Genomic DNA, 16,766 nt, shown 5'->3' on the forward strand with positions numbered 1-16,766 from the left:
TATGTGCAGAAATAAAGGATTGCCACTCTCAAGGTATGGTAGGAAGATCGTATGAGGAAAGGCTGAGGCACTTGGGGCTGTTTTCATTGGAGGAAAGAAGGTTTCGGGGTGACTTGATAGAGGAGTACAAGATGATTAGGGGTTTAGATCGGGTTGACCATGAGAACCTTTTTCCACGGATGGAGGCAGCAATTACGAGGGGGCAAAGCTTTAACTTAAGGGGTGGTAGGTATAGGACAGATGTTAGGGGTTGATTCTTTACTCAGCGAGTCGTGAGTTCATGGAATGCCCTGCCAGTAGCAGTGGTGGACTCTCCCTCTTTATGGGCATTTAAGCGGGCATTGGATAGGCATATGGAGGATAGTGGGCTAGTGAAGGTTAGGTGGGCTTGGATCAGCGCAACATCGAGGGCCAAAGGGCCTGTACTGCGCTGTATTTTTCTATGTTTCTATGATCCAAGCCCACCTATATATACTCAATTGTTTTCCCCAGAGTAATAGAGGAAATATAATACATTCCATAGTGATGTAATTGCTCCTTTTTGGTTTGTTTTTATTTACTTTTAATTGAATAACTTCACTTGAGGAAATTCCTCATGTTTTATCATTCTGTCCTCGTGGACATTTATCACTGATTAATATTATGACTTGCTCTCCAATTTTTACTTCTTCTCTGTATCGCTTGAAGCCTGTACATTCTGGAAAATTGACGTACCTATCCCTCTGCTTGCCTTCAGTGACATTAATGACTTCAATCCCTGTCTCTTAACTTGTGATATCAAATCCTTCGTCCTTGTTCTTCAGACCCGTTGCTTGAAAATCTTAACAATTTCAATTCCGCTTCACCGTTACTGGCTTTCTACATATTAGAACCACCTAATGTCTTTCCGGACTGTCTTTTCTCGATCTTACTCTGTATCTCCCCCTGATGACTCACCCCTCGGGATATCTCCCCCCCCCCCTTCAATCTTAGTTTAATCCTGCTCCAACAGAATGAGCAATCATTGCCGGAGGGATTCAGTTCTCATTCTACTTAAGGTGCAACTAGTATGGCTTTGCTATTACCTGACCAACAATTGTCATAATATCCCAGAAAGCAAATGCACCAAGATAAATTTCATGCATGCTTAAAACAAAAGTGTGGTTTGTTCTTATCGAGGTTTGCAAAACAATTTAAGACAAATATAAATAAAATCCATGAGTGGTACAAAGACATCCAAAGGACTTGAGAGATAAGAGGTGCGTCAATGAGAATGATCGGGCAATATTCATCCTCGTAGAGAAGAAACCAACTGTAGAATCCTTAGAAAAAGGATTCTTGAATGAGCATCAGAAAAACCATGACATTCAAGTCAATGGATCACATGCTCAAAAGTGGGAAGAGTTGATAGACCGTAGTTTAGGCAGAGTAGCCTCGATGGTCCAAAGGCCTTATTATTTAGTGGGTGATTCGATGATTATGTGCCTTATGACACGAGGTAAGCCTCCCCCCACCCCTCCGCCCCGCTAACTTAAACGAGCAAGACAGATAAGATTTAATCCATGCGGTAATAAGAAAATTTGAGATGCAAAGAACTATCCCAAAATTCACTATTTAAAGTAAATATTAGCATCTTTGTTTAAAGTCGATCAGGGAATATTAACAAACATCTAATTACAACTCATTTATCTAACCCTATCGATTGCCTTCCCCTCTACAATACTGGATGATAAAACACCTGATTAAAGTTTGCTGAAAAATTCAAATTTCAAAAAACAGCCACTGTTGAATCTTCTCTTGGCATCTTCCTCTGTAGGTTTGCTCTCCGGATCGGTGTCGATCTTCTTTTACTGTGCAACCTCCTTCTCCAGACAGGTAACTCTCAGAGAGTTCTGATGAGCAGCCTACATTTATTATTATTTTGGCAATTCTCTCTCAACTGATCAAGTTTTTTTTCTCCTGGTTTTATACCCCAAAACATTGCATCGCTTCATGGATTTGATATTGTCAAAATACCAAATTCAAATTTGATCAGAATGTGATGTGTTGGGGCCCAATGTAAACTGACTGGTTGAATTTGAATTTGCTTTGTCTCACAGCAACTCAGCCAGTGCTACCTGTTCTGACCAAGCGTTACATTGTAATCTTGTTCTGGGCTCTGTGCCTCTCTATTTTTTGCTAGCTTTCAACTATCTTAAAGTTACAGCACCCCTTACGTCATTAATGATTGCAAAAGAATAAAAATCGTTACAAGTCAATTATTTTTTCAGAAATGTGGAAAACCACAATATTACTCGCTGAAATCACAGAAACCCAAGCTCACACGGACGTTATGTATCATACATCATATTTAATATAGCACATAATTTATTCAACATGTAATACATGTCACACAGTTTACATTACAACATCTTGCAACATCCAGCACACTGGCCAGCATCTTGAAACAGCACACTACGTTTCAGTGATGTTGTGAATAAAATATATCAATTTGCATTTCAGCTTGATGAATCCCCATTAGAACTGGAAAATGATTGAGATGTCTCTTTTTTAATGTGGAAATGGAGGCACGAAGAAACTAGTAGAACAAAGGCAAGAAAAGGGCACAAGGCTCTGGTAGGAAGAATGTTGCTGGTGATTATGTGTGGTGAGGGATGAAAACACAACAGAAATATCTGGACAAAGTAATATTTTCTGGAATAGATAAAATTTGTAGGATTCTTTCCTGGAACTACTAAAGGGTGAAGTGAAGTTTGATACGTCCAGTGATCATCTGTGTCACAGGGGAACTTGTCTCATAAGATTCTTCTTATCGAGAAAATGGCATTGTATACATCATTACATCTGTATCATTAATGCACATCAGAATTGAAGTATGCAGACAGTGTGCCTTATGAGACTTGACAATCCAAAAATCCAGTTTCAAAAACACATTTTTCATAACCTTTGGTTTTTTACAAATACCATGTAGTCACTTGGCAATAATTCCTCTTTGGTCAACATAGAGCTCCGTTTCATCAAAGTTTTCGTCATTTCTTTCCCCCCAAAAATTTGTAAGTTCTGAAACAAAACAACAGATTCATGGCCTTTTTCCACAGGAGAATATAAAGCTTAGAACTTGGGCTGGCATGATGGGTCAGGGGTTAGCATTGCTACGTCACAGTGCCAGGCAGCTGGGTTCAATTCCCGTCTCGGGAGACTATTGGTGTAGAGTTTACACATTCTTCCTGAGCCTGCAAGGGTGTCCTCCCGAAATCCAAAAGATGGGCAGACCAGTTGAATTGTCCATGCTAAATTACCCGTAGTATGAGGTGCATTAGTCAGGATTAAATGAAGGGATATGGGTCTGGGTGGGTTTCTCTTTGGAGGATTGGTGTGGGTTGTTGGGATAAATTGCCTATTTCCACACTAATGTACAAAAATACATGAAGGCCCTTCAGTCCACTGTGTGCGTGCTGTCCATGTCGTCGTAATAAACATACACCATTTGTCTGCACATGGTCCATTTGTCAATTCGTTGGCTTTTCATGCATCTATCTGAATGCTTCTAAGGTGCCTCTATCGTATCCATTTACCCTGGCAGCATACTCCAGGCCCTGTTCACGTGCTGTTTAAAAAGATTTTTGTGTTGCAAATCCCCCTTAAACTCTTTTCTCCCCCCCCCTCCCCCCCAACTTACATCAAGCTCTGCAGCCCATTATGTGACATTTCCACCCCGGGATAAAGGCTCTGACTATCGAACCTATTAATTCATCCCACCATTTTCCAATTCTATCAGGTTTTCCTTTGGCCTCTGAACCCTCTTGAAGTCATTAATCCAAGTACATCCCTCTTCTCCTGATAACTAATGGATTCTGATCCATGAAATATCCAGGTAAACCGCTTTTGCACGCTTTACAATGACTTCATATCCTTTCCTATATTTGCAAACAGAACTGCACGCAATACTCCAATGTGACTCAAATTTAACATGCTTACAATATTACTGGCCAACTATCGCAGTGAAGGATCACACCGATGTCAAAAAAACATAGCATTTTCCTTCTTTACTACCTTATGCACTTGTGTTGTCACTTTCGGGTACAAATGGTATTTATCCCACCTCATACTTCATCCACAATGAAAAAGAAATCTGAAGTAAGTTTGGAAAGCGTCAAATTGAATTCGATAAAATCTACAATTAAGTTTAGATTTAATTTAAATTAAACTAGTTTGATGGATATCATGTAACTATTTAAACCGCTGGAAATAACATCGAGTTTACGATCATGCTTCTTCGAAGGAAATTTGCCTGTCTTACCGGGCGTAGACGACATGTTATTAAAGAGATATGAACAATCCGGTTAATTCTGAAATGGTCTTTGAAGCAGATTCGGAAGCCAGTCATGTGTGTAGATAATTGTGAAGTAAAATAGGTTTTGAATTATCATTGAGAATTAAATTATTCATTTCTCTTGTGTGGTCATGTATACATATCACCTACGCATATAAACATAAAAATCAATGTACTTCTCGGTCACAGTTAACTGTCAGAATCAACATAGTGGGATGATTAACCATCATAGCCCCAACTTATTTTGAATAGTATTACGAGCATTATTGGCTTCGTCGGAATTAATTATTTTCTGACACTTTTGTCGTGTGAAATTCATTTGAAAATGATCACCTCTAATCTGGAGGTTGTGCAGCTCATTAAGCACGCGGACATGGTTGATTAGGGTTCTGAGATGTCACTAATATCGTACAACCTTTGAACATCATTGGTCGAGGTGGACAAATGTGATAATTCCACATTTATTAAGATGTAATGCATCACTTGTTATGGTTGGTCTGAGCACACTGGGCTGAGGAACACCTGAATTGGCAAGGTGTGATAAGTGTACATCCCTATCAAGCATAACAAACTTGTATGATTCCTGCTTTGACAGTCCTGAGACTTCCCGCTGGCTGCAATTGATTTCAGATGCATTTGGATTCTTCGATGTTGTGATTATTCAATAACTTACTCCAGGTCATGGGGAGTTAGCCATAGTATGTGCATTTCCTGATCTCGCTCATCCTTATGAGCCAAATGGAACAGAATTTGTTCCTTTCAGCAAGTTCTGCAGAAATTGAGCATCGTTGAGAGGATGGAACGTAGATCAATTTTGCTGAGACCTCCTATAAATGTTACTAATAGGAAACAATTGGACAAACTGATCTTGTCATGTTCTTTGTCAAGTAATTGTCATCTTTCCCCAACAATGCACTGGTGCAGACTTGGGCAGTAAGCAAGTCACCCTAAACAATACTTTAGACAATGGGATTGATTCAAGTTTCTGCTGTCAGGTCTAAAGCAATTGGAAGATTGACCTCTGTATTAGATGACATGCCTGCACTATTTATAACGTCTGGATTTGCACAAGTTGTTCGGAGGACTGGGTTCGTTAACGGCCATATGTCTGTTGAACATTATCCCATTGTTGGAATTTATACATCACAGATTCATGTCAGGTGGATGTGAAGGTGGTTCAATTTCAGTTTCTTTGCTGAATAGTTTGTATCATTGAAGAACCTCTATTGTTTGGTGAATCATTACAGATTGGGGGATACTCTGGAGTTGAACCTCAAGCACTGGTTGGAGAATGTCTGTTTTTTGGATGATATTACTCAATATATATTAGATTGAGGGACTGGGCATTCAACTTACAATCTGATGTGTTGGGGTCATTTGTGTTAATTATACTCATTTCAAAAGTCGAATCGACTGTATTGTTTGCAACATGTGCTTCTTGGAACTGAAGTTCATTTGAAATGTTTTATTGCCTCGAACCTCCGTCGAATCCCTACACTGTGGAAACGGGTCATTTGGCCCAACACATCTATAACGACCGTCTGGTGGGTATTCCACTCAAACCCATTTCCCGACCCCATTTATCTACATTTCCCCTAAAGCACCTCACCTACACATCCTGAACATTATGGGAAATTAATCTGATCTGCACATCTTTGTATTGTGGTAGGAGATTGGAGCACATAGAGGATATCTATACAAACACAGGGAGAATGTGCAAACTCCACACAGACAGTCTCCCGAGGCTGGAATCGAGTCTGGTCCCTTGAGCTGTGAGGCAGCAGTGCTCACCACTGAGGCTCCATGCTGCACGAGGTAGAGATACTGAATGAGTTGATGTCATAGAAGTAGATTCAGATTTTCATTGAGTGTCTGTTTCAGTGTGTGCATATGGAGAGTGTTTGTTTTGTGTGGTTGCAATTGTCTTGCACAGTTGTGAAAATTGCAGCCTCAGAGGACAAATTGCTGGAATGAACAGAAGTTGACAGGCCTGGAGACAGTGTTTAAATATAGGTTTGTGAAATTGTGAAATAATTCCACCCGTCCACACAAATTGTGAACGCAGGCTGATTGTAAATATATTCATATCAAAGAGGAGATTTAATGTACTTTATAAATCTGAGATATGAAGCAGGCATCAGTAATATTGATGACAATGGTATTATGGAATAAACATCGATTTACAAAACTGCGGATGTTGTGAATCAGAAACAAGAAGCACAGATATTGCTGGAAAGGCTCAGCAGATCTGGCAGCATTTGTGGAGAGAAATCAGGTTTAACATTTCGTGTCGACTGACGCTTCCTCAGAACTGTTGACTCCTCGGTCAGCTTAGATGCAGAAGATAGTCTGAGGGAGGGGGTAAGAGTAAGGGAATATAATCCGAAGGAAGAGAAGGAATGTTCAACAAATTGATATGGCCCAGGAATGTGACTTGCAAATTTACAAACCTGCCTCGCCAGGTCAATCAAGCAATTCTGATAGATGTTGAAAATGTTCTTTGCTTGTGTGATTAATGATCATCAGGTCGTCCATATACACCAGACAACCGAGTAATCCAGAAACAACTTCCTTGGCAAGTCTTTAAATTGTGGCTGATGCAATTTTCATGTCAGATGGTATGTCTTTAGATTGGTATAGTCCGTTATATGCCACAAATGCCAAATTGTCTTCTCTCTTTAAGTTGAAGGTACCTGACAGTACCCACTGGGTATGTCCAGATTGTGTTGCCGATAGAATGAAGAGAGGAAGTATTGCGAATTAAATGTCTTTAGTCATCCAGGATTAAGGAAGATTCAGGCCAAGAAATAGAAGCATTTTATTGTTTTGGATTGTGCTAAGACGCCGTTGAATTTTTCTGTACCTTCATTATGTACCAAGAAAGGCATAGGTAGAAATAAATTCATAGCCTTTGATGTCAATTCCCACATTTCAATAACCTTTAGACGGGTTATAATATATTGTGTACGTCGCCGAACTAAAAACAAAAGTGGGAACCAATATTTTCTAATTGTAATGGGTGTGTCCACCAGGCTTCCAGAGACAATTCCACGATGGAATGTCAGGGCATAAAGATTGTGGCGGAGCTGCTTGCTTTACATAGGAAGATTCAGTCAGACTAAAGGTTCAATTTTACTGCCGAATTATTCAAGGAGGTGATGGACAGTTCAGGCATCAGTCACTTTACGTCCAGTGTGCACCATCCTGAATCTCAGGGAGTATTGTAAAGATGGCAGCAGGCCCTAAAGCTCACTTGAGCACTTACTGCCAGGATTACCAAATGATCCTATTTATATTATTTACTATTAGGGATGCTTCACATGAAGGGACTCCGTTTACACCACTCGAATTGGCATTCAGACAGAAGCAAGAGGGCATTTAAAATTAATTATGGAAAAGTTGGCAGTCCGAGGTCAGATAGCTTGAGGTTGGATTAAATTTCTGAGGTGAGAGAAAGATTCAAAACAGTCGATGAATTAGCTAGACAACATTGGACGGTGGCACAGCACCGAATGAAGCACGAAGCAGATAACAAATCTAAAATCCGAATGTTTGACGTTGAAGATAAATAATTTGTGCTGTTAGCAGTGGTAGGAGATTCTTTCAGAGCAAGATTTAATTATCCCTATCAGATTGAGAAGAATTTAACTCAGATCAATTATCTGGTAAAGATACCAAATAGAAAAATAGACTTTCAAGGATATTGTTTGAGCATGGTGGAATTGCACTATGGTATCAAGGAAGCAGGTATTGTTTCCTGCACTCAATGTGAGTAATCCATTAGTGATGATTTGGATTTTGATGTGCCACCGAAAAAGATTGAAGGATGAAGAAGTCCTGAGGGAATTTGATAGGGTAGAGCTCTATCTGTCCCAGGAGAAGAGAACTATATTGAATGATTTTTGTTACCGTGCTATGGGCACCTATGCAGAAATGGAAGAGGGAGGACTATGGCCATAGTCGATGAGGCTGACAAAGGGAAAAAACAACAACCGTACAGGTTCAATCTTTTGAAATAAACGCAGCTTCAGAAGGAAGTGGAAATTCATTGAGATGAATTAAAGCAAATGTAGTTTGCCAAACCTGTTTACGAAATTTGAAGTTATTGAACTATTCTGCTAAGACTATCTGTAGATCAACGCTATGACTAAATCTGACTCACAATCAATTCCCAAACTGAAGATTTGTGTGGAGAAATCTGGACATGACATCACAAAGTTAGACTTCTTTTGTGATTAGGGTCAAAGTCAGAGAGAACAAAAGATGTTTCTGCTTTTGTGATCCCAAACGGGCTATGTTAATTTAAAGTTTTGAAATTAAAACTGCAACAGCTACTTTTCAAAGTCTTGTGAACAGACCTGTTGTAGAGTTGACCAATTGTGCTGACTTAGTGATATTTAGCCATTCGTTGAAATATCACATTGAAAATTTGGTAGAGTTCTTTGAAAGACTATGGCAGGGACGTTGATCATAAACTTGCAAAACGAGGAATTGTGAAGGTGGAAATGGCATTCTTCGGCACAGCAACGGAAGTGGGTGATAACACTGAGGAACATGAAGGTGAAGGCCATCGAGGAATTCCCAAAACCATCCTCAAAGAAGGAAGTACTACGAGTTTTACAATTGAGCGGATTCTACAGGAAAATTGTTCCAAACATTACTAAACTTTTAGTTCGTAGTTAGGGGGACAACCTCCACTTCATAATAACGTGGATTTCACTCCTGCATACATTACATCATCCGTGACATAGCTACCGTTGAATACAGCTGCAGCATCACTTTCGCGCTCTTATTAACAAAGGCAAGTATACCATTTGCCTTCTTAACGAGGTCACCCACCTGTTCTGATCACAGACTTCTTATGCAGCACCATTCAAAGCAACGACGTTGACAATCTGGTAGCATAAGGGCTGTCTCACGTTGAAACACTACTCTCTACAATTTCCCCACCACGCCATTATCTAAAACTTCCGTTGTTCTCTTGAATTGTTTCCTGTATTCTGATTTGGTCTATCTTTGCTTGCAGTTGGGTTGCTAGTTCATCATCATGCTTTGGTATACATGGTGAACTGTAAACTTATGCTGGACCAGATAGCCTTATATTTATCTGTACAGTAACTGCAGAAGACAAGTTGGATTGATTAATGTGCTAATCCATGTTTGTACTGGTCCAGGTTCTAATTAGCAAAATAGAAGGACTATACGAAATCCTCAGAGAAAGTTGACAATACTTGTTTAATTGACTGCCAAGACTTTATACGTAATATTAAGTAGTTATTTATTTTGCATTTGAAGAAGATAATCTCATTTCAGACACCAAGAATGCAAGCCCTCTTAGAACCACTGTCTCACACACACACGGTGCACATGCACACATGTTTTCACACGTACTCTCACACAAACTTTTTCAAACATTCTCATTATATCAAATGCACTAACTCAAAGTCACACACGCAGTCTCTCTCGTTCTGTCTCACTGTCACACACAAATGTCGTCACATGCGTGCACGATCAGATATGCAGAAACCCGCTCACTCTCTCCCACATACAGTCACTGACGCACATGAGCAATTCCTGCCTCGCATACATGCGCTGGTCTTTATCCAGGAGTTCGTGTTTTCATTTTAATACTTATATTTTGACGGTTCATGAAGACGTCGGTGCAGCTATAGGTCTTTAAATAATTCTTTGCGGTTACAGGCATCTGGTCTGCTCTCTGTGTCGAACGAAATCTATTTGATCAGTGAATTGAGACAATTTGTGCACTCAATGTGCAATTCAATGACAATTTTCTGGAATGCCGGGACTTTCATTTTCAAAGTTTCTCCCTCTGAGGGGTAACGCTACAATACTTTGCTGAGGATTGTGGACTATCGTGGCTGTTCGGGCCATGTGTCCTGTCAGCAGAGTCTTCAAATCTCTACCCTCAATCCTTCACTTCTGGGCTTATTAGTTGAATGGACTTCCGCACAAATTGACAAAATATTTAATTTGTATGTTGATTGCCAGAATTGTGAGGGCCTTGTGGGAAATCATTGCAATTTGAGAAAAAAATGGTATGTCTACGTCATTTGAAATCCAATGAATGCAAATATAACCTGATGCAAAGTAGGTTAACAGGTGAAGCACATAAAGTATATCCTTCACTCTCAGAAGAGTTTTTCGGTGCTGAAAACAGTGCACAATATAATTACTTGTCAGTGAGTGCCTCAATGCATAGAGGAAAATGAGAGAACCAGGGCAAACCTATATCAATTTTAGACAGGTTAAGTAAACGAATTATGACAGGTGAATATTCGAAGCCAATGCAACACCAGAAGCTCTTCGACCTCTGAGAGAGGTTTACACCCTTGATGAAAGTCAAATCTCACCACCTGGAAAAGTATTCAAAGCTGATGCATTTGTAACTGCTTAGCCGGAGAGTAACCCCCTGCTGGTTATGAGTTATTCTCTGAAACTAAATGCTTTAGTTTTATGTCCAGCTCATAAATTGGAAACGAAGCTGGGTACATACAGTGAATGATTGGCAGTTGGCTGAACTGCAATACGAACAAAGGAATATTGTAGTTGGAAACCGGAGTAGGGAATTCATTCCTCTGCCACTCCTCTGCTCGCTCTGCCATTTAATATTTTCAAGGCTGATCTTATCCTGACCTCACCTCCACTATCCTACCAAATGCCTATAGCCCTTTATGATACATTTAATCAGAAACACATCTATTTCTTTCTTGAATCTGTTGATTGATTCTGTCTCCACTTAACTCTGGGGCAGTAAGTTCCATATTAACAAACCCCTGAAAAATTAGTTTCTCCACATCTCAGTGTTGAAGGTGCCTCCTCTAAATCTATCACTATGACCTCATTTTCGAGACTCTATCACAATGGGGAAAATCTGATCAACATATCCAGCTTATAAATGCCCTTTAGTATTTTAAATACCCCAATCAAATCGGCTCAATTTATTCTGAACTGGATGGAGTACAAGCCCGAGCTATTTAAACCCTCATCGTTTCACAGCCCTTCCATCCCTGGGAAATAACCGGATGAACCTCCTCTGAACGGCATCCAATACCACCACATCCTTCCTCAAGCGAGGAAACTCATTTCTGAGTTGATCATTAGTAATGATATCCGAAGGTCCAATATTTGCTTCCACTATTCACTTCCTGTTTATACGCTTATAGAGGCTTTTGGTATCAGTGCTTATGTTTTCTGCTAACTTAGCTTCTCTTAGCTCGATTGATTCTGCTCTGAGTGAATCTTTGCTGACGTTTAGAATACTCCCACTGCTCCAGAGCTTCACTAACCTTCACCAATGAAATGTTTAGTGTTTATGCTCTCATTGACTTCCTGGATGATTTTGAACTATTTTACAATTCATATACTTCAATTGAGATATATTTAGCACCTCCCTCAGCATTTGCCACTGTTCTTCAGCTCTTCCAGAGCTCCATTTTTTCCCCAAGCTACTCCGACCAACTCCTGCCTTAGCCCTGCATAACTGCTTTTTCCCAACACTAAAAGTCTCATATAGGACTCTGTCTTCACTCGAGTATGACGAGGTCACTCCCTCCAAGTGGATTGTAAACGACAAGTTCATTTACCAATGTTTCATCGTTTCACAATATCAAATCAAAAAGTGCCAATTTTCTCGTTGGCTCCGTGACATGTTGCTTTAAGAAATAGCACCTTACACTCTGAACAGGCCGTCGAGGCTCCCCTAACCACGTTAATTAATCCTATCAATACCTATGTTTAAGTCGCTCATAACGGCCATTGCGCCTTTCTCAAAAGCCCTCCTTTTTTTCCTGGTTTATGTCATGCCTTACTTCATACGTACTCTTCAGGATTATGTAAATTATTCCTATCAAGGTGTAGGAGTACCTTGCTTTTTTATTTCCATACAGACAGATCAACCATTTTTGTCCCTCATGTCAATATCAAATCTCAATACAAACTTGATCATATCCTTCATCAATATAGCAACTCCCCCTTGTTTCTTCTTGTCTATCCTTTCAGAATGTTGAATATCCTTGGATATTTAACTGCCAGTCCTGATCATCCTGTCACCATTTTTCAATAATCCCAACGAGGTCGTACCTAGTTGTCTCTATTCGTCTCGTCAGCACAAATGTCTCCTTCTGTGCTGCATAAACAAAGCCCTGGGTAGTTGCCGCTTGGAGTACTGTGATTAGATGTGGTCAGTCCACCTTGGGAAGGACATATCGAACTTGCAGGGAGTACAATATACACGTATCAGTCAAAACTAGCCATCTAACTGTTTAAATCCCGTGTGCTCATCCATTGGCCCACAGTCTTGGCATTGTAAGTGCACATCTGAATACTTCCTCAATGCTGTGTCGTTCAGGCATCTAAGAAGGAGTATAGCATAGACTTATGACGATGTTTCTTAAACTTCATGGATCAAGCTATTTCAGGAAAGCATATCGAAATTTTATCCTTTCCCTGCGAATTTGAAAAGTTATGTTGTGATAGATGTGCTGTAAAGTTTCAAGATATAATACGGAAAAGACTGGGAATTTAGAGATAGAACATCTCCATATGTTGGTGATTCTCGAACTCGGGAGCATGGTCTGAGATTTCGCACCAGACAATTCTGGGGAGACATTAGAAAATGCATTTACAAACAAAAGGTGTTCACAACTCAATTCCACAAATGGAAGGGAATAGAATATAGAACATAGAAAAATACAGTCTAGAACAGGAATTTTGGCCCTTTATGTTGCGTCAACCTGTGAGCAAATCTAAGCCAATCCCCCTACACTATCCCATTATCATCAACATTCGTATCCAAGGACTGTTCAAATGCACCTAATGTCACTGAGTTAGCTGCATTGGTAGGCCGGGAATTCCATGCCCTTATCACATTCTGAGTCAATACCTGCCTCTGCGTCTGTCTTAAATATATCCCCCTTCAATTTGCAGCTATGGCCCCTCGAACAAGCTGACACCATCATCCGAAGAAAAAGACTGTCACTGTCCATCCTATCTCATCCTCTGAGCATCTTGTATGTCTCTTTTAAATCCAATCTAAGCCTTCTTCTCTCCAAAGAGAACAGAACCAATTTCCTCAGCCTTCTCTCATAAAACCTTCCCTCCAGCCCAAGCAACATCCTGGCAAATCTCCTCTGCACCTTTTTCAATGCCTCCACGTCCTTTCTGGAATGGGACGACCAGAACTGTACACAATGTTACAAGTGAGGCCACAATAGCATTTTGTACAGTTGCAGCATTACATCATGGCTCTGGAAGTCAATCCCTCTAACAATCTAACACACCGTATGCCTCTTAACAGCGCTATCAACCTGGGTGGCAATTTTCAGAGATCTATGTATTTGGGCACCAAGATCCTTCTGCACAGCCACACTACCACGAATATTTCCATTGACCCAGTATTCTGCCTTCCTGTTATTCTTCCCAAAGTGAATTCCCAAAGTGAGTCATTTATCTGCATTGAATTTCATATCTACATTGAAATCCATGGCGTTGGAGATTACGGAACTTGATTTTGATTCCTGAAGACGTGAGTCTCCAAGAGGAGTGCTTTGCAGATGTACCAGCACTATGGACTATAGAATTTTGGATAAGTTGTTAATATTAAATCTGAGAGAAGGATTCAAATGTTGTTCAAAGTTTAAAGGGGTCTCAGCCAAAGACACTTGCCATTGGCATATGGAGTTAGAACAAAATGCTGAAGAAACACTTTAGGTATGTCAACACCTCTAGAGAGACAACAGAGTTAACTTTTTGAGTGCAGTGATGCTTCTTCAGAACTGGAAGCAGCTTGGAAAATGAGGAATTTCTGCTGCTGATGCGTCGTTGGCTGCGGGTCTGGTGGGTGGGAAAAGGAGCAATAAGATAAGTAGTGAGGGAGCCGAGAGAGAGAGAGCGAAATCAAACGACAGGTCGGCCAAGGCAATTTTGATGGTAAGCCAGGCAAGAAGACAAGCTGTACTGGTTACAAGAAGCTCTCTGAGTTGGTAACAATGAGTTGGTACCAATGAATGTAACCCATTTCATGATAGTGTGCGTAGTGTTGTTCTAACAAGGAATGGAGAATTAACACTTTGATATTATTGAACTCGATTTTGAATCCTGAAGTCTTTAGGGTCTCCAAGTGGACGGTTGTTTGCAGCTGTACCAGCACTATGGACGATTAAGAAAATTAGCTTTGACAGAAATAGGTTTTATAGAGCGGTTCTCTGATTGTTTCCTGGTTGGTTGACATCTTGTTGGTGTGAAAACTTTGAGGAGAAAGTGAGGTCTGCAGTTGCTGGAGATCAGAGATGGAAATGTGTTGCTGGAAATCTGCTCCCAGGAGGACCAGTTCCAAAAACGCACGTCCCAGATGGCCTCCTTCTTCAAGGACCGCAATTTCCCCCCCGACGTGGTCGACGATGCCCTCCACAGCATCTCTTCCATTTCCCGATCCTCCGCCCTTGAACCCCGCCCCTCCAACCGCCACCAGGACAGAACCCCACTGGTCCTCACCTACCACCCCACCAACCTCCATGGACAGCGCATCATCCGCCGCCATTTCCGCCACCTCCAAACGGACCCCACCACCAAGGATATATTTCCCTCCCCTCCCCTATCAGCATTCCGCAAAGACCACTCCCTCCGTGACTCCCTCGTCAGATCCACACCCCTCACCAACCCAACCTCCACTCCCGGCACCTTCCCCTGCAACCGCAGGAGGTGCAAGACTTGCGCCCACACCTCGCCCCTCACCTCCCTCCAAGGCCACAAAGGAAACTTCCATATCCGCCACAGATTCACCTGTACCTCCACACATATCATCTATTGCATCCTTTGCACCCGATGTGGCCTCCTCTATATTGGGGAGACGGGCCGCCTACTTGCGGAGCGTTTCAGGGAACACCTCTGGGACACCCGGACCAACCAACCCAACCACCCTGTAGCTCAACATTTCAATTCCCCCTCCCACTCCACCAAGGATATGCAGGTCTTTGGACTCCTCCATCGTCAGACCACAGCGAAACGACGGTTGGAGGAAGAACGCCTCATCTTCCGGCTAGGAACCCTCCAACCACAAGGGATGAACTCGGATTTCACCAGTTTCCTCATTTCCCCTCCCCCCAGCCTGTCTCAGTCAAATCCATCAAATTCAGCACCGCCTTCCTAACCTGCAATCTTCTTCCCGACCTCTCCGCCCCCACCCCAGTCTGACCTATCACCCTCACCTTGACCTCTTTCCACCTATCACATTTCCGACGTCCCTCCCCCATGTCCCTCCTCCCTATCTTTTATCTTAGCCTGCTGGACCAACTTTCCTCATTCCTGAAGAAGGGCTAATGCCTGAAACGTCGATTCTCCTGTTCCCTCGATGCTGCCTGACCTGCTGCGTTTTTCCAGCAACACATTTCCATCTTGTTGGTGTGCACGGTGTAGGAAAAGCCTCTTGAAGCAATGAGGTTGCACTAGTCGAGAGCAAATACTGAAGTATTCCCATCCCATATTACACCAATTTTATCCCTGTCCATTGCCGCCATTACTTCAGCTGAAAACTCAATTAAGTTGTCAGATACGACCTGCTCTGAACGAAGCCGTCTCTACTATCTGGTATTAACTTACCATTTTTCCAAGTGGATATTGTTTACCTTGGTATCTCAAGTCACATCTAAATGCTTCTTAAATGTTTAAAGGGTTTCTGCCTCAATTACCCTCACAATCACTGTCATGGTATTACAGAAGTAAGTAGGTCAGACGAGGTCCTTCGACCCAAATCTACTAAACTGACAAGAAATACTTACTACAAATGTAGCCTTTGGGCTACACAAAACTTCATTCTCAAAACAAAATGTGTAAGTCGACACTTGCCCCACTTTCATGCACTAGGCCGATAATTGTGAACTGTGTGACATTTCAAGTCTTCATCTGAAATACTTTTTAAAACGTTTTGTGATTTGCATTCTCAACTACCCTGCCGGACAGTGCATTTCTGACCGCCAAATAACCCTATATATTTTGTAACATCTACTGTCATTCAAGTTCACCTGATGCTCCCTGGTGCAATTTATCTCCACCACTTTCCCAGGTAGTGCATTCCAAATTCTGATAACTCATTGTGTAAAAGCGTTTTGCTATTACGAGGGGGCATAGCTTTAAATTAAGGGGTGGTAGATATCGGATAGATGTTAGGGGTCGGTTCTTTACTCAGCGAGTCCTGAGTTCATGGAATGCCCTGCCAGGAGCAGTGGTGGACTCTCCCTCTTTATGGGCATTTAAGCGGGCATTGGATAGGCATATGGAGGATAGTGGGCGAGTGTAGGCGAGCTGGGCTTGGATCGGCGCAACATCGAGGGCCAAAGGGCCTGTCCTGCGCTGTATTCTTCTATGTTCTATGTTCTATGTTTCTCATCAACTGGCTCTTGCTGACAGACTTCATATTGTTATCAATAAGTTACTAATT

This window comes from Chiloscyllium plagiosum, unplaced genomic scaffold, assembly GCF_037043375.1.
Source record: "Chiloscyllium plagiosum isolate Xiang-an unplaced genomic scaffold, Cpla_swu_hap1 HiC_scaffold_52, whole genome shotgun sequence".
Classification (NCBI taxonomy): Eukaryota; Metazoa; Chordata; class Chondrichthyes; order Orectolobiformes; family Hemiscylliidae; genus Chiloscyllium; species Chiloscyllium plagiosum.